At 38.2% G+C, this 26,359-nt stretch overlaps 1 protein-coding gene and 1 pseudogene across 1 annotated transcript in view; both read left to right on the forward strand.

Moving 5' to 3' along the window:
* HS6ST3 (heparan sulfate 6-O-sulfotransferase 3) overlaps positions 1–26,359 on the forward strand; it is a 737,965-nt gene that overhangs the window by 29,060 nt on the left and 682,546 nt on the right. The window lies entirely within an intron of this gene.
* LOC103214681 (ribose-phosphate pyrophosphokinase 2 pseudogene) lies at positions 17,801–23,676 on the forward strand (annotated as a pseudogene).

The following is a 26,359-nucleotide window of genomic DNA, read 5'->3' on the forward strand; positions in this document are numbered from 1 at the left end:
TATGAATTTTTTTTTGAAGAACAATGTATTTTTCTTGGTTTTGTCTGCTGTGATTTAGGCATCTATGTCACCTAATAAAAAACCACAATTATAAACATTTGTTTTTTAATTTAAGTTTCTGTGTATGGAGCTTGGCAGAACCATTATCAGCTCTGGCATACAAGAGGCCGAACAGTAACAAATCAGTTAAAATGTATAAAATTGAGGAGGCTGACATATCTAACGGACATGTATTACAAAAGCAGTGGAACATATATATATTAGGTCATCACAGGTCAGTCTCATCTGGAGACTGGATAAAGTTTGGGATGAATATAGTGGGTTCTGAAGTGATGGATAGCCATAGGGCCTGGCCTGGGCTGGATAGGAAAAGTGCCTAATTAAACTTGGGCACAAAGGCTTCATTTTCCAAGTCCAAGACCTAAAGCAGAAACTGTTGGAATGGGTCACAGAGGACTTAAGTTTATTTGCATACCTACCTGAAGAATATTTTAAGTTATTTATAAGTATATTTCCATCCATCCTAAGGTTTTAGAAATGCCTTCCTTTCCCTTTGAGGTTTTAAAAGTATGTAATTTCTGAGTTACTGGTTTACTTATACTTTGAATTAAGATATATTTAATTTAGCTGAATTGAGCTATATCTAAGCAAGTAGGTTTTCTGGGTTTCTTGGTGCAGTTTATTAGAGGCTCATTAAGGAGCCAAGCAAAGGTAGACTAAGGCTAGAATGATTGGAGATGCGGGTCATCCTGAGAGGTGCGGAGTAGGGGTATCTGCTGAAAAGGCCTAGACTTATTGGTATTATTCATTTACAACGTATGTTGACATCTCGTGGCCACCCTCCTTCCCTTTGGGCAGGTGGAACTTCTTGGATGCTATCAAACAGTGGAGAAAACAAATGAAGCAATAGATGGCCACAACTGCTAATATCCCAAACCAGTTCGTAACAGCAACTCTAGGAGTGAGCTCAACTCTCCAGTCCAAGGTTTCTTCCTGGTAGCAGTGGTTATAAGTAGGACATTAGAGATCATGAAATCTTGGTTTATTTTTATTGGCTATGGTGACTCCATTTGGAGGAGCAGCTGGTCCTGGGCTCCCAGGGTTTTCCAGATGCTGGACTCCCTGAATTATTTCTCATTTACCACCCAGTGACTCCCGGAAATTCATCCCAATCTTGAAGAGAAACTCACAAGATTACATGTTACTCCATATTGGTTACTAATTATTGCTTTATGTACTGTAATTTTTACCCATATACTGGCATTAGCATGAGAAAAGGGTCTCATTACCATGGCAAGGAGGAGTAATGTTTGTGAAACCCATTGCCACAAAAGACTTTATTCCCTTTAGTCATACTCATTTACTGTTTCTTTTTCAATAGCTAAAAAATTTAGAAGCAGTTCCTCTGAGCTGGTTAGTGCAAGAAATTTACATGCTAGTACTTCCTTTAATCATCAAAATAACACTTTCAGGTATTATTGTTATTATTGCTCTTTTACAGCTGAGGAAATTGAGACACAGAGAAGTAATTTGCCCAAAGTCACAAAGATAGAAAGTAGTGGAACAAGGATTTGATATCAGGAGTTCTGACTCAAAAGCCTGCATGCTTACCTATATATATTTACTTCTTTCCAACAAGGCTTTGATTCTGTTATCTTCAGTTGTCACAAGACAATATAAGAAGACATGTTCTTCTAAATCTATTATTATAGAATATTATGCTCATATTTTAATTAACATAATCTTATGATTATACTTTTGCAAACCCCCAACTAAATATATGTGTTTTCTGCTTAGCCTAATATATTTCTCTGCTCACATTGTTCTATAGGAGATTACACTGATGCAATGTTAGCTTTCAAATACACTACCAGAGATCACTGAACAGAAAGACACACACAAAATTATGACACTCTAATCACATGCTTAAGTCAATTTAAAACATGTAATGAAAATCAAGGGGGAGAAGATACAGTAGGTTAATGCACTTAGGATAGTATACAAGTGGGAGTGACTACACAACCCAAATGCTGGGTTATACAATGCTCATATATCTGTCTCTTTGCTACATCAGCCTTTCAAATTGGGGCTGTGGTTATGAGGATGAGAATGGGGCTTGAGCAAAGGAGCCCTAACAGACAGCTGGAAGGATTCTGGGGGATACACCTGCTCTATCAGAGAAATACAAAGACAAGCACACCTACTAACAACTTTAGTGTGCCAGTTAGATTGCCAAATAGCTTTGGGGTTTATCTGTATTTTTTTTTTTTGCCAGAGAGCATGTAGGGGCAGAACTGAATTGTGTTAGAAAGCTGATTTAAGGATAACAATAGTTGTCAGCCCAGACTGGCATAGTTTTACCTTAGGACTTGGTCTTTTCAAACCTTCCAGCCATGGAGCAATGCTCTTGTTTGTTCCATTATATACCCCAATTGTTCTGTCTTCAACATGCCTTATAGGTTGAACTTACTGTTCATATTTCACACATTGTGATGTCCCCATGTCTCATAAGCTACTTGTTATCTCTACTTAATACTCCCTATGAATTTTGCCTCTTCTGTTAAGTTGTTAGCTTACTTATTACAAATGCTTAACTATCCTTGAGTTCCATCCATGCCATTTGTTTTGCTTATCTTTTTTTTTAGAAGAATGCAGTATTCTTAAATAATGGAGTAAATACATATTATTCAAGTGCAATAGATTTCCTTTCTTATCATCAGCTGATGAGTAAAAAGTATCCAGATTAGGTAGTTTTAAATTCGCTACTCAAGTGAGGATTGGACAAATGGTATTATGAATGGGTGGGTTTTTTTTTTTGGTTGAGGTATCAGAAAAGCTTTCGGAAAGGGCAAGTTGGAGCCAATGCTCAGGTTCTGTATACTGGTTAGTTTGATTTCCTTTATCTTATGTCAACTCATGACACCCTTCTGTCACTCTTAGAGAGCAACACAAATGTTAAGAATTTTCTCAACTGGTTTCCATTACTGAGGAAAACCATTCCCAGAAGTCTGGTGTCGAATATGACCAGAGTAGACATACATTCTCTTCCCTTGAAGCAGCCTGTTATAAACTAGGGTTTATTCTCAGAGGAGTTTTGGCATGATAACTTTTGTGGAAAGCGTAAACCTGTTCCAGCTATGATTGCCTTTATAACTCATCTATACCTTAATTTTCACAATGAGTGGAGGATGCAGGTAAAGGATTTACAGGATGCAAAAATCCTTTTGAAACTTCTTCCAGAAAAGCTACTTTGTTGAGGGTTTGAAATAGTACAGTTAGGAATCCTCTTAGAAATATTATAGAAAAGGACCACCCAGTTGTTACAGAAAATTAAAAATGCAGAGCTTGTTGGAATGTTAGTTGTATGCATGGGCAGATTAGGTTTGACCAATAGCATCAGGGTTAAGCCTGTTGATGATCATGCATTTTAGCTCTCATATTTTTTCATATGGGGACTGAATTATCCCAGATATTAAAAAGAAGGAGAAAGTAAAATGTTCAGGAGCTTTCCTTAATAGTTTTTAGAATTGGGGCTTATTACTCTCTTGATGGCAATTTCTAGCGTGTTGTTCTACTGAATTGCCAGCAACAGCGATGTTCGGTGTGAAGTTCTTAACCATCTCAGGAGGGTTATCCTTTAGGACAAGGAGACCACCAGGGACTTGAATGAGAGAACTGATTCCAGTCATTAAAGGTCCTTGTGGACAAAATCATTTAGCCATGCTTCTTCAGTGGATGGGCACCCTCGGTCTGCTTCCTTACTCTGGCACTTCTCATTTCTTATTTAATGGAATAGATGTAAAATAAATAACTAAAATAAGAGAAATGAAGGAAAAAATTAAGTAGATATTGTTTTATTCTCATTCAGTAATGGAGTGTAAACGGCTTTGACCTGAAAAGCCCTCTAAACATGTAACAGCAGCGAGGATGGATGATTCTTTGGTATGGTGTTTGGGGTTAGTGTTGGATTTCTACTTTTGAGCCAGACACACCTGGGTTACATGCAGAGGGCATAACCAGGTAAAGAATATTTTGCTGATCTAATGAGTCATCCACTTTAAGACCTGGTTTAACTAAACGGTTTTCTGACCTCACCACATGTGGCTTGCTAGCTGCTATTAAAGATTCTTGCTTTTGATGTTAAATGTAGGTAGTGCAGGTAAGATTGAGAACTGATAAGCAACACAACTTATTAGACGTTTAATGTACGGTATGCTACCAGTGATATGCCACCCCTGAATATAGATTGATAGCTGTAGAGATATGCCATACTCTTGGAGGATATTTTACTATGTGACATTCTGCCGTATCTAGAAAAGTAAGAAAAAAGATATTAGAGTAGGATAACTTGAGAAATGATTTTTAGATGTTGAAATTTAGTGTGCAGCCAGTGATTTAAAGTAAAGCATTGGCTATTTGGATTGCAATGAAGAATGAGATTTTTGAATATTTATTTCTAATTTATGTTATACCTACTGCAAGGGTATCTGAGGTGGCATGAAATTAAAACCACCAAATCACCATTAAATCAAAGATGAAGAGTGAGATATAAATAATGAAACAGGGGGGTGGTTTAAATAGAATATGTAAGGTAGTAATTACAACTGGTGGAAATATTTACTTCCAAGAGTCCTGGAGTCAAGATCCAAATGGAAATGGAATAAGTTAAATAACTTTCCTGGTTTAATAATCAAAAATATACTGGTGTGTGAGGAGAAAACTTTTAACTGGCACAAAATTCTAAGAAGAATTTATTGCATTGATCTTAACTTAAGGTGCATTAAGCTTCATAAACCAACCTCATTTCCAGTTCTATCTTACTTATTTAACTTTATTAACCTCATCTCTCTCACTTATTTTAAATTTATTCTATCATACTATAGTTTCATATCTTTGTAAGCCACCAAAATCCTACATAGCATAAGGCACAGTATAAACAAAATATAAATAAGTACCATGATGAGTAGGGTCTTCAATTACAGTTTTTATACAATATACAGAATCATTTAATGGGGTCATTTATAATTGACTCTTGAAAAAGTTTTACAAGACAGGTTATTAGAACATTTTAGCCAGTGACCATGGCTATTTAATTTTAATTCCATGAATGCATGAGCTTCCTTTTCTCCTGATCTCTCATAACTACACTTCTCCTAGACCTGTTTGCTGACTTCATATAGACCATTAATCCGTTAGTCCTCTCCTTTTTCCACATTTGCTAGTCAGTCCCTTCTTGACTTCTATTCCTTTCCAACCTAGTGGGGGCCATGTGGTTTATCATCCCAACTACTCTTTCACCAGCATTTCAAACTGTGTTACACTTAGTCTTCCTGCAGCACCCCACTCTGCAAAATATGGAATCAAGATTGATGCTATAGTTTGCTGCTTCCTCTCCGCATGACCTTAGTCGTTGAACCCTTGTCACAGATGCAGCTAGCTGGGGCTGGCATCAAGGGTGGTAAAGGAATTTACTAAGACAGTTGTAGGTAAAGAAAGGCAGAGTTATTGGAGAAAGTAGGAAGATACATTGCAAGGGTGCAGCGGGCAGCAGAGCAGAGAAGGGGCTGTCTGCAAAGAGGCAGGGGCTGGAGGGAAGTCTTATAGGGTCGTGCTTCTGGGGCTCCATGCAGATAAGGTGTGCAGATAGGGTTTTGCTGCTGGGGTTATGGACAGTATTTGGGATCAGGATGTTGGGCCAGCGGGTTGTTTGTGATTAGCTGTCTCTTGGAACAATTGTACTCCCCAATCTGTGACCCCTGCCTCATTGCTGTTTATTTGTCTTATTAGTGCCTCACAACCGTGTTGGAGGAAACCAGGCAAATGTTCAGCCTGTCGCCATGACATCATTGAGGGGTCCTGGCTCGTCTGGGCCTCTGTGCCTTCAGTTTTCACCTCTCTTTAGTCTTCTCCTTCATCTCGTTTCCTCTACCCCCCACCTCTCATTCTCAGTAGATAGCCTTTGTTTGTTGCTGCATCAAGAAAACTTGGCCTATCAAGGTGATCCCTACTTCTTCTGACTTCTACCTGAAAATTTAGCTACCATTTCAACCATCTTTATTCTGTTTTTTGCGATCAAAGACAATGAAATGTTTGGCACTCTATTTCACACCTGTAATGGACTGAATGTTTATGTCCCCACAAAGTTCTTATGTTGAAGCCCTACCAAACAATGTGATAGTATTAGGAGATGAGGTCATGGGGGTGGAGCCTCATATGCTAATGTTGCCTACTATGCTAATTCCAGTGGATACTTGCCATTTTTCTGTCAGTGGTTCCCAACATTTTTGATACTAGGGATGGGTTTTGTGGTGTTTCCATGGACCAGGAGTGGTTGGAGGTGGGGAGATGGTTTTGGGATGAAACCACCCCACCTCAAATCATCGGGCCTTAGGTTCTCATAATGAGCATGTAACCTTGATTTCTTGCATGCGCAGTTCACAATAGGGTTTGTGTTCCTAGGAGAATCTAATGCTGCTGCTGATCTGGCAGGAGGCAGCGCTCAGGTGGTATTGCTCGCTTACCTGCCACTTACCTCCTGCTGTGCCGCCTGGTTCCTAACAGGCCATGGACTGGTACTGGTCTGTGGCCTTGGGGTTGAGGACCCCTGCTCTATGTGATCAATTTCTGGTTGAAGCTGTCTGTTATCAGACTTTCTTGATTCTCTTTTTATCTCTCTTACTATTGCCTTTTCGGTCTTTGTAAAGTTCTCTTTTGTCCTACCAATGCCCTTTAAATGATGGTGTTTTTTAGATAAATGTCCTTAGTTCTATTCCTACTCTAGGTACTGTACTTGCAGGATCTCACACATTTTTGTCATTTCATCTGCCCCTTGTGTGCTCATTGGTTGCTTAGGAATCAGAGTGAAGTCATCTAGAGCTGTAACATTCTGGTTATTTGAACTGCTTGAATATTACAATGTAGAGAAGTAGGAAGAGGTAACAGCTCACATATTCCCAGAGGTTTTGAAATAAGATCCCCAGACGCACTGCAGCAGAATCACTTAAATATACATACCCAATCCTATCCCTGAATTTCTGAGTCAGTGTGATTGGGATGGGGCTTGGAAATCTGTATTGTCAAAGGCTTCATGAATTGCTTCTGTTGCACACTTCTCGAGTGCTTACTGTATATTAAGTCCTGTGCTAAGTTAGAAAGCCAGTATTTTGTCTTGGAAATGGAAAATCCTTATCTGTTTTCTCCAGTTAATGAGTAAGATTCCTGACTGCAGGATGACCTACAGGGGGGATCAAAACTTTCTTCTAAAAGCAGCTCTGAATGTGCTTATACCTAATAGAGTTGACCTAGTGTTTGGTTCTGTCCTGTGAGGCACAGCAGTGTGGTGGCCCGGAATATTTAGAAGGTAGGGATTTGCCGTTTGTTTATCCCATGGATATCCTCTCATGGACAGTTGCTGACCTCGAGCTGTGCTGTGTCAGGATGGGCCCAGCGTGGGTTGACTTTAAAGTGCGTTCCAAGGTAACTAAGTGGAAGAAGTTGCAAGCTGGGTGTCAGCTGAGGCTGTGCTCCTTAGTTAGCTCCTCAGGAAGGTGCTGAATGGTTTTGCCCCACTTTGGTGCAAAGCTCATCTCTCTTCAAGTTCCCGGGGCCTCCGTTTTCATTTGTTAGTTTACTGGAGATTATGGGGTTCATGCGGGAATTGCATTTGATATCTGCAGCCTCTCTGCATCTCCCAGTTCACCCCTTTCCTGGCTTTTCTGTCTTCTTTCTCTTCCCCTCATTCACATTCCCTCTCTTCTAAGAACTAGACACCTTCCCCTCTTTGTTTGATGCAGAGAGCTTGATAACCACCATTTAAAAATGTGAATGTGCCTGGGAGATCTTTCCCTTCATCCCACGAGGTTTATCAAAGTAGTTTTTTTTCCCCTGTGCTTTTTTTTTTTTTTTTTTTTTTTTTGTTTTTTTTTTTTTTTTGAGACGGAGTTTTGCTCTTGTTGTCCAGGCTGGAGTGCAATGGGGCGATCTCAGCTCACTACAACCTCTGCCTCCTTGGTTCAAGTGATTCTCCTGCTTCATCCTCCCGAGTAGCTGGGATTACAAGTGCTCACTACCACACCCGGCTAATTTTTTGTATTTTTAGTAGAGACGGGGTTTCACCATGTTGGCCAGGCCCATTTCCCACTCCTGACTTCAGGTGATCCATCTGCTTCAGCCTCTCTCCCAAAGTGCTGGGATTGTAGGTGTGAGCCACTGTGCCCAGCTCCCCTTAAGAGCAATTCTGGCCATAAAATTTTCTCTGTCTCATTTTCAAAAATGTCTCCATCAAAGCTGTTTCTTAAACGTGAAAATGTTGGTGGTGATATAGGCAACAGTGTGAGTGGTTTATTCTGGCCACGGCTCTGCAGGAAGATCGTTTTGTACTTCTGAGGAAGGGTGCCATGGCAGGTAAACATGCATCCAGGTAACCTGATAACTGTATTAAGGCATATAGAATAAGTTACAGAGGGTGGAACTGCAGCATAGTTTTGGTTTAGGTAATTTGGGATTGGAGTTGGATTTATTGAAACATCTTCTATTCCGGTTTTTATGGTTCTGGTACAAGAAAGTCATTTCATGTCCCTGGGATCTCTGTCTGTTAGTTTGTATGAAACCAAGAATAAGCGGGAACCAAGAATAATAGTTAATTTGGAGCTTATCTTATCTTAAAAAATTAATCTGACTTATCTTAAGTAATAGTAATGGGCTTTTGTGTGATGATTTGAATTGTGTTTCCCCAGATTTATATATTGTCATCCTAATCCCCAGTACCTCAGAGTGTGGCCTTATTTGAAGATAGAGTCTTTACCAAGTTAAAATGAGGTTATTTTGGGCTGGACCTGAATCCGGTATGACTGGTGACCTTACAAAAAGGGGAAATTTGAGGACAGACTCACACAGAGGGAGATGGGCCTGGAATAAATCGTTCTCTCATACCCTTCAGAAGCACCAACTCTGTAGATTGCTTGATTTTGGACTTCTTACCTCCAGAACTGTGAGGTAATAACATATTTCTGTTGACGAAGCCACCTAGTTAGTACTTCGTCGTGCCAGCCCTAGGAAACGAATCAGCAAACTAGTACAGTGTACCTCCTTCCTGGTGCAGAATTAGACTAAATAATCCAGCTCTGTGTTTAGATAGGGGAAGATAATTGCAAAGAGTTTGGAAGATATTCCCATCAAAAATGAGAATATGTACTTTGGGGAGAAGGATGCTAACTTTTTGGTGTAGGTATTAATTTATCCTAGGGTTTTCAAACTTTACTTGTTAGGGAATCTTTTTTGTTTTTTAAAAGAGTGTTAAGGACACACTAGCAGAATGGCTTTACTTTGGTTGAAAGGGCATGTGTGTGGTGCTGGGAGGGCATTGGTGGCTGCCACCCTCCCCTGAGGTGTCCTGGAACCTTAACCTTTTAACAGACAGTGGGAATGTTACTGGCAACTGTTCTGAGTTGACGTAGAAGGAACTGTGCCTGAAGGGTTAATTAGACTCTGCAGGGATCAGGATTTGTTACCATTAAAATGAGTAATATTGTCCTATAGGCAAAGCGTGATTTCTGGAAAAGAGATTAATTACATCTGTCATTCGAGATGGTTGACCAGATCCAATCTGAGGAAGCTTTTAGGATCTAAAGACATGGGGTGAATACCATGGGGAAAAAATAACATACCTAACCAATCATTGTGAACTTGTCTTTCCTTAATTCCTTTTTCTTGAGGTAATGCCAGGAGCACCTGTATCCCCAAATCTGCATTCATTATTGGCCCTATTGGTTAAGCCTTGGGCTTTTCAGTCAGCTCTGTAGTATTGCATTAAAAACTGCTTATAAAAGGATTTACATTTAATGAATTTCTGTGCAGCTTTCTCTGAGCTCTTTATCCTATCCTACCTAGTCTGGAGCTTCCTCCTTCAATTATTGCTGCTTTCAGATTTCAACCTCTTCTTCTCTAATGGTTCATTCCTTGTAGTTACTAGAAATGTCCAAGCCTTACCCATTTTGCCAAACCCTAGGATACCCTCTGCTGACCCTGCAGCCCTGCTCAGCTACCTGCATTTTCAACGCTGTCCCCTCCCACTACCAAGCAGAGTATTTGAGGGCCAGGGGGTGTCAGGGACCGCGTGAGCGTCTGCCGTGGCAAGTGTACTGTTTCTGATCTTTCTAGGCTTTCCTCAGCTCACTGCCCTCAGCTTTCCATTAAAACTGCCTTGAGATCCTTTGCCAGAAACTGTAAGTCTTGGAAGGTCAAATCTTCACATCTGCTGCCTTTGTACTGAACTCAAAACGAGTCATTAACTGCATCTAAGAGAAGAGTATATTTTACTTTACTAAAGAACCTCTTCTATTCATTGAATGCTTCCATTTATTCTTTAGAATGTTTTTCTTTGTTTATTAGTCTACTTAATGCTTAGGATATTTTTTCTTTCAAAAAAACTAACAAAAATCTTACTGGTTTAAGTTAAAACATCTTACTGAGGTTTACTTTTTAAAAAAAACTTTAAAAAAAATTGACAATTGTATGTATTTATGGTGTACTCATGATGTTTTGAAATATGTATATTGTGGAATGACTAAATAAATCTAATTAACGTTATGTATTACCATACAAGCTTATCATTTATTTGTAGTGAGAACGCCTAAAATCTACTTTTCTAGCAATTTTCAAGTATATAATACCTTGTTATTAACTATAGTCACTAAGGTAAGTTTCTTGACCTTATTCCTTCCATCTAACTGAAATTGTGTATCCTTTGAGCAGATCAACATCTCCCTAGTCTCTTCTCCCTCTCCTAACTCCTGCCAACCACCATTCTACTCTTTACTCCGAGTGCAATTTTTTTAGATTCCACATATAAATGAGATCATGTGGTACTTGTCTTCGTGTGCCTGGCTTATTTTATATAACATAATGTCCTCTAAGTTCATCCATGTTTTTGCAAATGACAAGATTTCCTTCCATTTTTCAGACTGAATAGTATTCTAATATATATATTTACACATACACACACACACACACATATATACACACACACACACACTTTCTTTTTCGATTCATCTGTTCATCTGTTTATAGACATGTAGGTTAATTCTGTATCTTAGCTATTATGAATAATTCTGCAATGAACACGAGAGTGCAGATATCTTTTCAATATATTGATTTCCTTTCTTTTGGATATAGAACCAGTAATGGGATTGTGAGATCATATGGTAGTTCTATTTTTAATTTTTGAGGAACCTCCATACTGTTTTCTAAAGTGGCTGAATGTTTTATTTTTCATTTTTTTTTAAGACAGGTCTTGCTCTGTCACCCAGGCTGGAGTGCAGTGGCACACAATCACAGCTCACTACAGTCTTGACCTTACAGGCCCAAGCAGTCTTTCAACTCAGCCTCTTGAGTGGCCAGGACTACAGGCTTATGCCACTATGCTTGTCTAATTTTTAAGTTTTTTTGTAGAGATGAGGTCCCACTATGTTGCCCAGGCTGGTCTCGAATTCCTGGCCTCAAGTGATCCTCCCACCTCAGCCTCCCAAAGTGCTGGGATTACAGGTATGAGCCACTGCACCCCCCCAGCTAATGGCTGTTATTAATTTACACTCGCCATCAATAGTGTACAGGTGTCCCTTTTTCTCCACATTCTCACTAACCCTTGTTATCTTTTGTCTTTTTGTTAATAGCCATTATAACAGGTGTGAGGTAATATATCATTGTGGCTTTAATTTGCATTTCCCTGGTGATTAGTAATGTGGACCATTATTTTATATACATGTTGGCTACTTGTATGTTTTTTGACAAATATCTCTTCAGACATGTTTATTTGTCCTTTTTTTTTTTTTAAATCAGATTATTTGTTTTCTTGCTATTGCATCTTTTGAGTGCCTTTTATATTTTGGATATTAACTCATTATATCCATGGTTTGCAAAATATTTTCTCCCATTCTTGTGGATTGTCTCTTCACTTTATTGTTTCCTTTGCTGTGTAGAAGCTTTTTAATTAATTAATTAATTATTATAATTTTTTGAGACAGAGTTTCTGTCTTTCGCCCAGGTTGGAGTGCAGTGGCCTGATCTCAGCTCACTGCAACCTCTGCCTTCCCGTTTCAAGTGATTCTTCTGCCTCAGCCTCCTAGTAGCTGGGATTACAGGCGTAATCCCAGCCACTAGGATTACAGCCACCATGGCCGGCTAGTTTTTGTGTTTTTTTGCAGAGACGAGGTTTCCCTATATTGGCCAGGCTGGTATCGAACTCCTGACCTTGTGATCTGCCTGCCTCGGCCTCCCAAAGTGCTGGAATTACAGCCGTGAGCCACTGTGCCCAGCCTATTACCTTTTTTTTCCGAGACGGAGTCTCACTCTGTTGTCCAGGCCAGTAGTGCAGTGGTGTAATCTCGGCTCACTGGAACCTCTGCCTTCTGGATTCAGACGGCTCTCCTGCCATAGCCTCCTGAGTAGCTGGGACTACAGGTGTGCGCCACTGTGACTGGCTGATTTTTGTATTTTTAGTAGAGCTGGGGTTTCACAGTTTTGGCCAGGCTGAACTTGAACTCCTGACCTCAGGTGATTCGCCCACCTCAGACTCCCAAAGTGCTGGGATTACAGGTATGAGCCACTCTGGCCCTGTGCAGAAGCTTTTTAGTTTGGAGTAATCTCATTTGTCTATTTTTACTTTTGTTGCCTGTACTTTTGTGATCGTAGACAAAAAAAAATCATTGTTCAGAGCAACTCTTGGAGTTTTCTTTTATGTTTTCTTTTAGCAGTTTTACAGTTTCATGTCTTACATTTAAGTCTTTAATCCATTTTGAGTTGATTAAATGGATTAAAACATTTAATTCATTTTGAGTTGATTTTTGTATGATGTGAGGCAAAGGTCCAATTTCATTCTTGTGCATACAGATATCCTGTTTTCCCAGCATCATTTAATGAAGAGACTGTCCTTTCCCCATTGTTTATTTTTGGCATCTTTGTTGAAATCCAGTTGACTATAAGCACATGGATTTATTTCTGGGCTCTCTGTTCTGTTCCATTGGTCTATGTGTCTGTTTTTATGCCAGCCCCTTGCTGTTTTTATTGCCATTTACTTTTGTTATTCTTTTATTTCTTTATCTTATGAATTTTTAAAAAGTTGAAACTTTTTAATATTTGTCTTATTATAGTTATACTCTTAAATGTGTCAGCTTATGCCTTTATGCATTTTAATGTCTTTTTCTGACACTTTTAATACTTTATATAGTAATTTTTCACCTGCATTATTTTTTTACCCCCTCTTTTTTGGTGTCATGGTTTTACCTTTATCTTCTTTTCATTTTCTGTATTTAATATTTTTTATTTTGCTCTTTTTCTGATTTTTATTTTTCACCTATTTATATTTTAACAGTGTCATAATTTTTTCTTTTTATTTCTAAGCTTTTGGTATCTATTGTATAGGCTTTACTTTTACTAGTTATTTGCATTGTAATATTCAAAACCCTTTCATGTTTATTTGTCTATTTCTTGTCTTCCTGATATATTCCATTTATTATTTCTTAAAATTACAGACACACAAGCATTTTGTGATGATGAAAATTGCAAGGACGTTCTTGCGTCTGTAGTCTTGGATGTTTTTGTCCTGACCGTCTCTCACAGTTTGCTCTTTTGGATTTGCAGAATCTCTCTCCATATCCCTAGTGTGAATTCCCCAGGTAAAATGAAATAATCATGGATAACCCTAGAATTGAGTTATGACACATTTTTGATCCAAGAATGATAATGGTTTTCTTTATGGAAGGGGCATATTTGATATTAGAATTAGAGTTTTTCTTTTCTTGCATCCCATATTGGTCAATTGTGTATTAGACTTTGGACAGTCTCACACCCATTCTGTCTGACACAATCATTGGGACCTGCAGGTTTCTCAACACTGTGCCACATTACTGAAAGAACAGGTTGGAGGGGAAGGCTGCCCCTGAGACCTGGCATTGCTGAAGAAAATTCTAAAAGACCATTCTGGAAGGTGGCTGTATAGTGAGACCACAGCCATACTCCTGAAATCTGTTCTACCTCAGCCTGCTTTGCATGTTGACCTGCCACCCTTCTTAGCAGGTTTATGGGAGACTCCTGGCTGTGTTGATCTTCTTCCTTCATCCCCACATTATAAGGGGCACGTGGGTTGCAGTTCTCACCATAGACTTTCCTTTCTTTTTCAAAGGAAATACGAGTTTGGACAAATAAAAGTAGAACTCTACTGCTTTCCATTTTGGTAAGACCACACAGGGAATTGTAAGTCTGGTCTGGGACATATACTTTAAAAATAGAATGGTGAGGTAACTTAAAAATCATGCCATATGAGGAACAGTTGAAGGAATATTTAGTCTTATTATAAGAGGAATTTAAAGAAAATGTGCTTGCTATTGGCGGTATCCCTAGGGCTGTCATGGAAGAGGGGTTTGCTAACTAGGGCAGAACTAGATGTAATGGGTGGAATTTACAGGAATCCAGGTTTGGCTGTGTTTATGGAGAAAAACAATTAAATGTGAAAACTGTTAAACCGCACAGCCTCCTGCTTCAGAGTGGACCAAGATAGGCTAATACGGCCATTGTTAGGGAGGCATTGTGCCTATTAACTTCAGTAGGGATGGTGCCGGGTTCAAGTGCCAGAGACCCACAGCCAATGAATTAGGCATAGGGTTTTATTGGTGACTTACAGGGATGCTTCAGTGGTAGCAGGACAGAAGAACGGCCACCAATTATAAAAAGCAGGCAGTTTATATAGCATTTTCACTTGGCACCTCCACCCCCACCAACAACCTACACCTGGCAACCTTCAGTTAACCCAAAAGAAAGGGCCTCTCTCCCCCGTGCAGCCTGCAGTCCACCAGTGGGCTCAGATGTTTCTCATAGATAAGGAATGAATCTCCTGGTTGGCCACACTTGGAGCTCCCAACACACATTCAGGTGCGTCTACCATATAGGGTCATTCTGAGGGTATGCTTAAGGTTACGTTATCACTGTCAGGTGCATCTACAGTACACAGGTGTGTTTACCCTATAGGAGGTTAGAAGGTTCTGTGATTCTTTGAGCTTGTGTTCATTTTACCTCTGGCCTTAAATTGGATTTTTTTAAAACAAAAATTTTGTTGTGCATTGTATTACTTTATTCTTGCACGTCTATAAAACAATACTTGAGACTGGGTAATTTGTAAAGAAAAGAGGTTTAATTGGCTCATTGGCTTTCACAGGCTGTATGAAAGCGTGGCAGCGTCTGCTTCTGGGGAGGCCTCAGGGAGCTTTACTCGTGGTGGAAGGCAGAGCAGGAGCAGGCGTCTTACATGGTAGGAGCAGGACCAAGAGAGAGAAGGGGGAGGTGCTGCACGCTTTTAAACAACCAGATCTTGTGAGAACTCTATCACTATACAGTACCAAGGATAAGGGGATGGTGCTAAACCATTTATGAGAACACCCCCATGATTCGGTCCCCTCCCACCAGGCCCCACCTCCAACAGTGGGGATTACAGTTTGAGATTTGTTGGGGACAAAAATCCAAACTATATCATGTATATTGAAGGTATACAACATGATGTTATGAGATATATGTATATATATGTAGTTAAATGGTTGCTACGGTGAAACAACATATACAAATGATTTGATTAGCCTATTTCAAAATAGGGTATTTGCATTTGCAATGAGTTTCTTCATCTACTTTTATTTATTTTGACAGAGGAAATCCTTTCTCCTCAGCATCATCCTTGGTTATATGCCATCTAGGTGTTGGTGGTTTTCCTCATATCCTGTAGACTTTGTGGAGTGAAAGGGTCATGCTAGACAAAAGGTCTGAGCATTGAATTGGAATCATTTTAGAGCTAAACCCTTAGCTTCCTAGAGACTTACTTTATCCTAGTTTTCTTTAATGAAATATAACTAATATATGATGAAATGCATAGTCTCAAATGTATAGCATATTTCGGCAGTTGTATATACCTTGCAGCTACTTCCTGGATGTTCTTTTCATGCCCGCTTTTAATTAATTTCTTCCTCCACCCCCCACCCCCATTGAAAAGCCGCTTTCTGACTTCTGTAACCATTGATTAGTTTTGCCTGTCCTTAGGCTTCATATGCATGGAATCATACCACATGTACTAATTTGTGTCTGACTTTCTTCATCCAGCATAATGTTTTAGAGGCTCATCATCTATGTTTTTGCAGGTATCAATAGTTAGTTTATTTTTATTGCATTTAATGGTATGAATACATCATTTTTCCATTCTACCCTCTGGAGATTTTGTTTCTTGCTACCTAGAGGAACAATCCCAAACCTTTTTTTTTTTTTTTTTTTTTTTTTTTGAGACAGAGTCTCACTCTGTCACCCAGGCTGGAGTGCAGTGATGTGATCTTAGCTCACTGCAACCTCTGTCTCCTGGGTTCAAGCAATTCTTCTGCCTCAGCCTCCCGAGTAGTTGGGATTACAGGCATGTGCCACCACGCCCAGCTAATTTTTGTGTTTTTAGTAGAGATGGGGTTTCACCATGTTGGCCACACTGATCTTGAATTCCTGACCTGTGATCCACCCACGTTGTCCTCCCAAAGTACTGGGATTACAGGCCTGGCCTTTCTGCGGCTGTGGGCCACCATGTCAGCATTTGACCCTACAAGGCCCATCCCTGCTTCAGGCTGCCCAGGGGAGCAGGTAAGGAAGTTGCAAGGACAATCCTGAACATTTTTAAAGAATTTTGAATTCTTTAGGCAAGCTTCCTACTGATCTCATTACTTAATATTGTCATGTTTTTACATCATTGTGCTTATTTTTATTGAAAGAAACAAGTAAGAAGATAATTGATGTGCCGTGTAAAATGCTGATAAGTAAGTGTCTGGCTCCTGGAAAGTCTTCAATGAATGTGCGAGCTTTAATGACAGCAATTAATAGTTTACCTGATTTTGCCCCCAATACTTTTAGACCAGTAGGGTAAAGTGGAATGCTCTGGACATCTATGAAAGTTCAGTGAGGGTTTTAGTAAAATGAGTTTCAGTAAATTTAAAAGTAATTTATGAAATCTGTTATGAATTGCACAAGAATTGAAATGTCACTGCCTCAAATTTATGAATAGCTTTACATGTTCGAAGTTATATTCTTTTTGAAATAAAGTAGTGAATTATGTTTGTTACCACTTTATACTAGCTAAAGATTGAAACTAACCTACTTGCAATAAGAGAATTGAAAAAACTTCTTTTATCAGCTTTGTTGAGGTATGGTTGATATATAATAACAAAGAATATTTACAGTTCATAAAATTTGATACATTTTCACATGTTTGTACCATAAAACCATCACCACAACCGAGATGATGAAGACATCCATCATTTCTAAAAGTTACCTGGTGTCCCTTTAAAATTTTTCTCTCCTGTCCTAACTTTCACCCAATCCCATCAACCACAGTATCAGATTTCTGCCAATATGTATTTATTTGCATTTGTAGAGCATGGTTAAGTGGATATTAAAATAAATTATGGCCTATCTATGTTGTGTTAAAATTAAAATAATGCGTTTGAAAAATAATTACATGGGAAGTACTTATGTGAGATACAATGTTATGTGGAAAAAATGATATAAAATTATTAATACAGACTGAATTTAAATTGGCACACACAAAATGCCATTAACATATATAGAAAAAAATGAGGGAAATATATTAAAATATGGTTATTTCTGGGTATGCATGATTATAGGTGATTTATTTAATTTATACTATTTTATATTTTCTAAATTTAGTAAAATCAGAATACATTATTTTATAATCAGAAAAATAGTAAAGCAAGCCTTGAATTAGGTGATCTAAGTATTCAACAAACATTTTATAATACATTTCCACTTGGCTGAGGAATTTTCACTTGAAGATTTGAAATGTAAATAGTTAAGAATGTATTCTCTAAGTGAAAGGAAAAGTTGTGATAAAGGAGCACTGTTTTTTTCTGAAAGTGCTAGAATACTTTGGATATTAATGTAAGTGTTCTGAGTAATCATATTAATAACTAGGGTATGTGAAATAATTCCTGCAGTAGCTGACTGCTTAGCTTCCTGGAACTGAACTGAACGCATTATGTGAGCTCTCTTGGTAATGAAGGTCGCAAATCAAAGGAAAGAATACATGAAAAAAGGATTAGAACAAAAAGAGCTAAAGCCATAACTCTACATCCCTGTTATAATGAATCCTATAATTTGATGAATGTAAGCGGGTAAAAAATGGCATTTAATGAATTAAGGATGAGCTGATCTTCCCTGTTGTCAGTTGGGAATGAAACCCTTTTCCTGAAATACTGTAAGATTCAGAAAAAAAAAAAAAATCCATGTATAAAGTAATTTGTTATATATAAGGAAATTATACTTCTTATAAAATTATAATTCATGGTGAAGTATACATCATGAAGAGGTGAAGAGTAATTTTTCTTCATGAGTTTTGCATAGGACTACAGTATATGAAACATAAACAATGATTACAAAGTTTATATATTTAATTTTACTTCAACAAAATAATAATTGCCTATCTCGTGTTAGCAGGCCTCTAGGAAAAATTTTTTTAAAAAGCAAAGAGTGGTATCTCTGTTCTCAAGACACATAAAGTTTAGTGCATTATTTGGGTGCAGTACTTGGGCCTAAAACCAAGTATCCACAGTCGACCCTTAAACAACATGGGTTTGAACTGCTTGGTTCTAATTATATGCAGATTGTTTTCAATAAATATATCAGAAAGTTGTTTTGAGATATGGGACAATTCGAAAAACCTCGCAGATGAACCATATAGCCTAGAAATTTCAAAAAATTAAGAAAAAGTTAGATAGGTGATGAATATATAAAATATGCATAGATACCAGTCTATTTTATTATACGCTACCATAAAATATACACAGATCTATTATAAAAAGTTAAAATATATCAAAACATATGCAAAGAAACACATACCATACGTGGTGCCACAAATGTAAAACATAAAGATGCAGTATTAAATCATAACTGCATGAAATTAACTGTAGTATATATTACTGTGATAATTTTGTAACCACCTTCTATGACTATTGCAATGAGCTCAAGTGTTGTATATGCTTAAAACGCCATGTGACACTAATTCAGTTTACTAGAGAGCTGTTCATCTCTCTGGTAAGTTGCTTATTGCAGTAAAAAGTGATCTCTCTTGATTCTGGTGTATTTTTCATAATATGTAGTACAACACTGTAAATCTTGACTAACACTATGGGACCCAAATGTAATGGCACTAGTGATGCTGGAAGTGGTCCCAAGAAGCAGAGAGATGTCATGACATTACAAGAAAAAGTTTAATTGCTTGATATGTACCATTGATGGAGGTCTGCAGATATGGTTTCCTGCCATTTCAAGATAAATGAATTTTGCTTAAGGACCATTGTTAAAAAAAAAAAAAAAGGGGGGAAATCTGTGAAGCCATTGCTGTAGTTACACCAGAAGGTGAGAAAACCTTGTACTTTTTACAAAATCCTTTTTATCTCATACCAAAAATGCAGCTTTTATGTGGTGCAGGATTACTATAAGAAAGGCATACCTACAGACTCTACTATGATTGAAGAAAAATTGAGATCACTACATAACAACTTAAAGAAAAAGGAAAGTGAAGGATCAAAACTGGAGAATTTACTATCAGCAAAGGATGGTTTAATAATTTTAGAAAGAGATTTGTCTTAAAAAATGTCAACATAACAGGAGAAGCAGCTTTTCCTGACAGGTTCCCAGATGCCAGCAAGAAAATCAACAAGGAGAAAGGGTATCTGCCAGAACAGGTTTTTAATGAAGACAAAAGTGTTCTCTTCTGGACAAAAGAATGTCACAAAAGATATGTATTAGGAAGAGAAGGGATTTAAGACAGGAAAAGACAGGCTGACTCTACTGTTCTGTGCAAATGCAGTTGGGTTTATGATGAGGACTGAATTTATGAAGCTGCTAAGCTCGAAGCCTTGAAAGGAAAAGTTAACACCAGATGGCAGTCTTTTAGTTGTACAACAAGAATACCTGGACAATAAGAACTTTATTTCAGGATTGGTTCCAAACATGCTTTATTCCTAAAGTCAGAAAGTATCTTGCCAGTAAATGTCTTTTTTTTTCTTTTAAGAAACAGGGTCTTGCTCTGTTACCCTGTTGCCCAGGCTGGAGTGCAGTGGCATGATCATGGCTCACTGCATCCTCAAACTCCTGGGCTCAAGCGATCCTCCCACCTCAGCCTCCCAAGTAGCTGAGACTACAGGTGTGCGCCATCATGCCCAGCTAATTTTTGTTAGTTTTTGTAGTAGGTGGTCTTGAACTCCTGGCCTCAAGTGATCCACCTCCCTCAGCCTCTCAAAGTGTTGAGATTAAGATGTGAGCTACCATGCCTGGCCTAGTGACTGTCTTTCAAATTTCTTTTGATATTGGGCAGTGCCCCTGGCTACCCAAAATGCATGAGTTCAACACTGAAGGTTCCAAAGTGGTCGACTTGCTCCCATACTCAGTGTCTCTAATTCAGCCTTTAGATCGGGGGTCATAAGGGCCTTTAAGGCTCATTACGCACAGTACTGTATGGAAGGAATTGTCAACACTATGGAAAAGAACCCTGAGAGAGAGATCATCATGAGAGTCTAGAAAGGTGATATCTTTGAAAATGCCATCATTGTTATAGAATAAAGTTGTAAATGCCATCAAGCCTGAAATCACTAAATTCCTGCTGAAGAAAACTGTGTCCAGATATGCATGACTTTCCCAGATTTATGACACAGCCAATCAAGGAATCATGAAAGTGATTGTGGTCATGGCAAAAAAAAAAAAAAAAAAAAAAAAAAAAGTGGCCAGGGGAGGTGAATGGTTTCAAGATAGGCATCATGGAGAAATTCAAGAGCTAATCAAGGGTCAACTGTATTTTGAGCCTGAAGAAATGAATATTTTCAATACTTATTTTCATTCATTAGTATACTAAAAGGAAATGAAAGTGACAGCATCAATCAATACAGTCATCAATTTCCATTAAAATTAGAGTTGGGGTAATTAACACAACAAAGCATTCTCTAAAAATATTTGAAGGTAATTATACTTTTTTTCTCACTTATTTTTAGTAGCATTGTCCTTTTGTACTTTTTGGATAGGTCATTCTCCTGGAAAACACTTTTCCCGGAGAACTAACAATTAATTATCTTTCATCCAAGATCCAATATTAGTGAAGTTGAACTGAGACTGGAAAAAGCAGCAGCAGCCTTCCGCGTCGCTGTTGCCGCCGCCACTTCCTCCGCCGCCACTTCCTCCGCCGCCGTGCGCCCTTCGGAGTCCCGCGCCCCACCATGCCCAACATCGTGCTGTTCAGGGGCAGCTCGCATCAGGACCAGTCCCAGCGCGTGGCCGACCGCCTGGGCCTGCAGCTGGGCAAGGTGGTCACCAAGAAGTTCAGCAACCAGGAGCCCAGCGTGGAGACTGGTGACAGTGTGAGAGGGGAAGATGTCTACATCATGCAGAGCGCTGCGGGGAAATTAACGACAACCTCATGGAGCTCCTCATCATGATCAATGCCTGCAAGATCGCATCATCATCCAGGGTGACTGCTGTGATCCCGTGTTTCCCATATGCCTGACAAGATAAAAAGGACAAGAGTCGTGCCCCAGTTTCTGCAAAACTTGTGGCCAATATGCTGTCGGTGGCTGGGGCGGATCACATCGTCACCATGGACCTGCATGCCTCTTGGATACAGGGATTCTTTGATATTCCTGTGGATAATTTGTATGCGGAGCCCGCAGTCCTGCAGTGGATTCGGGAAAACATTGCCGAGTGGAAGAACTGTATCATTGTTTCACCTGACGCAGGGGGAGCCAAAAGGGTCACGTCAATCGCAGACAGGTTGAATGTGGAATTTGCTTTGATCCACAAAGAGAGGAAGAAGGCGAATGAAGTGGACCGGATGGTCCTGGTGGGCGACGTGAAGGACTGCATGGCCATCCTCGTGGATGACATGGCTGACACATGTGGCACCGTCTGCCATGCCGCGGACAAGCTGCTGTCAGCTGGAGCCACCAAAGTGTATGCTGTCCTTATCCATGGGATCTTGTCTGGACCAGCTATTTCCAGAATAAATAATGCTGCCTTTGAGACTGTGGTCGTCACAAACACAATTCCACAAGAGGACATAATGAAACACTGCACCAAGATTCAGGTCACTGACATTTCCATGATCTTGGCCGAAGCAATCCGAAGGGCACACAATGGGGAATCCGTGTCCTATCTGTTCAGCCATGCCCCGCTATAAAGCCAGAATGGGAAGTGTCCAGCAAGCCTACTCTGACTTCTGTCTTGTTTTTGTTTTCTGGATGTTTAGCTGTAGGTACTCAGCAATGATAGGTTAATCACTGGCAAAAGCATCCGATCTTTGTATGTGCTAAGATTTATTGTTTCCCCTTCTAAAGCTCAAGATCATTTCTTTCCAGTTTTTGGGGAAATGATGGTGGTTATTTGGTCTTTAAGTGAAGTGTCTTAAATGAGAAACATTTTTGTCATTTTGACTTTTAACGGGTACATGTGATCTCTTCCTTTGTTCTTTCAGTACTTTGAGGTGACAACTTTCAAGTATATAATTTCATTGTGGAAGTCATAGTTTATATATTTCAAGGTTGCCAAAGGTGACTTCAGATTAAAGCCTTCTGTGTAAATATATATGATAATGCCTATGGACATTTGGGTAAAACCCTGTATAGAATTAATTAGCCTTTTACTTTGGAGTGAACCTTGGAAAATTTATAATTCTCATACCATGGATTTTGAATTTTTCTTTTTTTTTTTTTTTGATAACTCAGTTTCAGATAAACCATCTTGGTTATTGTGCTTAATTTGGACCAGATTTTATTTAGCTTAATATGGACACTGTCACATTTTGGGGGGTATACATCAGACATATCAGAGCAGTGTAGTTCTGGATCATTTTTAAAATTACCTCTTCTAAAACGTTACTGTCACTTACCTGAAATGCTGCTTGCTAAAATTCCAAAATTATATTGAGCAATCACCAAGGCCTAAAGCCAATTGACTTAAAGGTAATCATTTCAGCTAACATTAAATTTAAAGCCTAAGAATGTATAGAGCTAGTTTTAAAATAATGATCTCAGGTTTTTAAAAAGGATATAGGAACCTGCATTGTCATTCTCTGCATTAAGAACTGATGGTTTCTATCATTATTTAGCCCCACCTTTGTATTTTAAAGTCCTTCAGAATACTTTTATGAACCAATGAGACTGGACTTAGCCACACACAATGGAAATTCAGACCTTGACTATTTGGTTTTTCCAGTTCACAAAGGTGATGAAGACTGTCTTGGAGCAACTTAATCCCAGCAGTTGTACATTTCTTGCTGCTCCTGGCGTGGAAACTTAAGTGAGACCACCCAATACATTGGTCCTGTCCAATTCTACTGAATGGGGATGGACTTGGCATATCTGACCAAAAACAGGAGCCAGAGAAATATGAATATACCAAAGTTGTTTAGCCTCCAACTTAAATTACATTAGTCAACTTATAGATGTTCATATGGTTGCTTTTCTTTTTAGATACTACATCAACTAGATTCAGGAATATATCATTTGCAGTGCTTGTATTGGTTTAAAATATAAAATTTTAAGATCCTCTAACATTGTACTAAAAAATTTCAGTAAGATCACTCTGACTGCTTTCCAAAAAAAAAAAAAAAAAGACTGAAAAGAATCTGGTACTGAGTCAGTGACTCCTAAGCTCTCAACCAAAGTGTAAATGGATGCTATTATATTCAATACAGTATTTTTTTTTTTTTTTTTTTTTTGAGGTGGAGTCTCGCTGTGTAGCCCAGGCTGGAGTGCAGTGGCCCAATCTCGGCTCACTGCAAGCTCCACCTCCCGGGTTCACGCCATTCTCCCGCCTCAGCCTCCGAGTAGCTGGGACTACAGGCGCCCACCACCTCGCCCGGCTAGTTTTTTGTATTTTTGGTAGAGACAGGGTTTCACCATGTTAGCCAGGATGGTCTCGATCTCCTGACCTCGTGATCCACCCGCCTCGGCCTCCCAAAGTGCTGGGATTACAGGCTTGAGCCACCGCGCCCAGCCATTCAATACAGTATTAATATAACGTTCACAAGTACATGCATTTTACTTTGTATGATTGGAAGGGAATATATTGTCCTCTAATTTTCCTGTGGCAAAAAGATGTGTGAACTGTGGCTATGGGTAGTTACGATACACGTGAACATCTCTTACCACAGTATTATTATAGAAGTTTAGAAATGTGGTAAACATATATGTCAGAAACAATGGTGTATCATGAAAGTATAATTAGTGCAATTAAATATTTTATCCTTCTTGTGTACTTATAGCCTATTTTGCTTCATAAATCGTTCCACTTATTAAAGTGAACTCATTTTCAGGGATGTATTAGAAAATAAAAAAAATGGTAATAATGATATTTCAGTAATGTCTTTAAAAGAGATATTTCAGAGTTAAAGTGCTGATGCTTTCCGAGAGCTTAATTGTATTTAAAAATAAATGAAATTCTGATGACTTACATCTTTTACCTCCCCCAAACTTTCCCCTAATGTAAATGCTATTTCATATAAAACTCATTAAGCAGAACTTGACATCTTTTAAAATCATTCACTATCATAACATAATGTAATCGGCAAATGTTTTTCACTTCATTTGAAGTGTCTCTGTGGATGAACACAGATCCTATTGATAGCAGACATCAGATACCCCACTATCATAGTAAAATGAAGCTAATATCACTATGAAATAAGATAATGAGCTCTGAAAATCCACAGAGCTCCCCAAAACTTTTTGACAGATCAAAACAAAAACTTTGAGTAAAAATAGTGACACAGAAATGTCTCTTTACCGTTTTGTATTTAGGCTGATTATCTGATATATGTTCTTGAAACTACCTTGTCTGTTAAAAAATATATAAACATAATATACTAATATATAAATATAATTTTATTAAGCAAACATATAAATATATGTTTATATAAATATATAATATATATTTTAAGCAGACAAGGTAGTTTCAAGAAGTACCTTAAGTATTTTTAAGTGGTTTATTGCAAATGATTATAATTGAATTTCTAAATTATTTAAAGTGAGGAGATGTCTAAAAATAATACTATGATTTAAGTACTTTACCATTTACCAAAAAAGAAGACTGTCCTAATTAAAAATGAATTATTTTCCCTTTTTAGACACACTTTAAACAAACCATTTAATTAAGTTCTCTCCTGATGGTTTGGGAGCTGGTTACACAGTTTGTAGATAATTCAGGCCCTCTGTTTCTTTCCTTTCTCTAGCTACTGTCTACCTTCTGTTCATATCAGAGCTTAGCAGCATCCTAATGGGGTTGGATGATAGAGGGGGGGCAATGGAAGAAGCAAGTTAGATGAGTCAATGTTTTTCGTATTAACATTAGGAAAATGTTTTGCCCAAAAGCTGTTAGTTAAAATCAGGCTTTCAATGTACTGTTGATTTTAATTTATGGTATGTGTATTTCTCATTAACTTGGGGGAATCCTAAACTTAATTGAAAATAAAGGCAGCATGATATAGTGAAAAGCTTTGACATCAGACACAGTGGGGTGCAAAATCTACCTCTGCTGTTGTTTAACCATATGGCTTTGGCAAGAGCTATTTCCTTATCAGTTCAAGGAGGATAAAATATCTGTTTGGCAGAGTTATGAGAATTAATCATTTATGTTAAAAATCTGGTATAGAACATATTTGTAATTTTCACCTGAGTGTGTTTTATAGTTTAGTAGAACATAGTTAATATCAGAGGCCAATTCTTTGATTATATTAAGATTACTAAGTATACTATAAAAAAGTTATTAGAAAAGTCAGCTTCCAAACTTTTGATGCATAAATGTAATACCTCATTACTAACATAATTCTATGAAGCTAGCTTCGCAGCACATAGAATAACACTCACCACTTTTATTCAATGCATAGGAGATTTCCATCAGAATTAAGAGATAAACCTTAATCCTGAGAGAGTTGAAAGTGGAAATGCTACAGATCCAAGTTCTTTTTCAGGTCGTGTTCACTATCAAATAGTCATGTATAAAAACACCTCATCTCATGTAGTTTATAGACTAGATGCAATCTTGAAATTGCTTATAAATAAAATTCTTTTAAAAAAGAATATTTAAATGTATTAGAAAACCCTGATGTTCAAATAAACAGAAACTTGTGATAGATGCTTCCTAATATGTATTTGGATTTATTCAAGATACAGTTATCAATCATGATATAAAGATGATGTCTCTTCTTCTCATTCCTGCCTGACCCTGTTTCCTAGGACTCTTATGTCAGCTTGAAAGAAAAGCAGTTTTATAAATGAATTCATACACAGGTATA

The sequence above is a fragment of the Chlorocebus sabaeus genome, chromosome 3 (assembly GCF_047675955.1).
Source record: "Chlorocebus sabaeus isolate Y175 chromosome 3, mChlSab1.0.hap1, whole genome shotgun sequence".
NCBI lineage: Eukaryota > Metazoa > Chordata > Mammalia > Primates > Cercopithecidae > Chlorocebus > Chlorocebus sabaeus.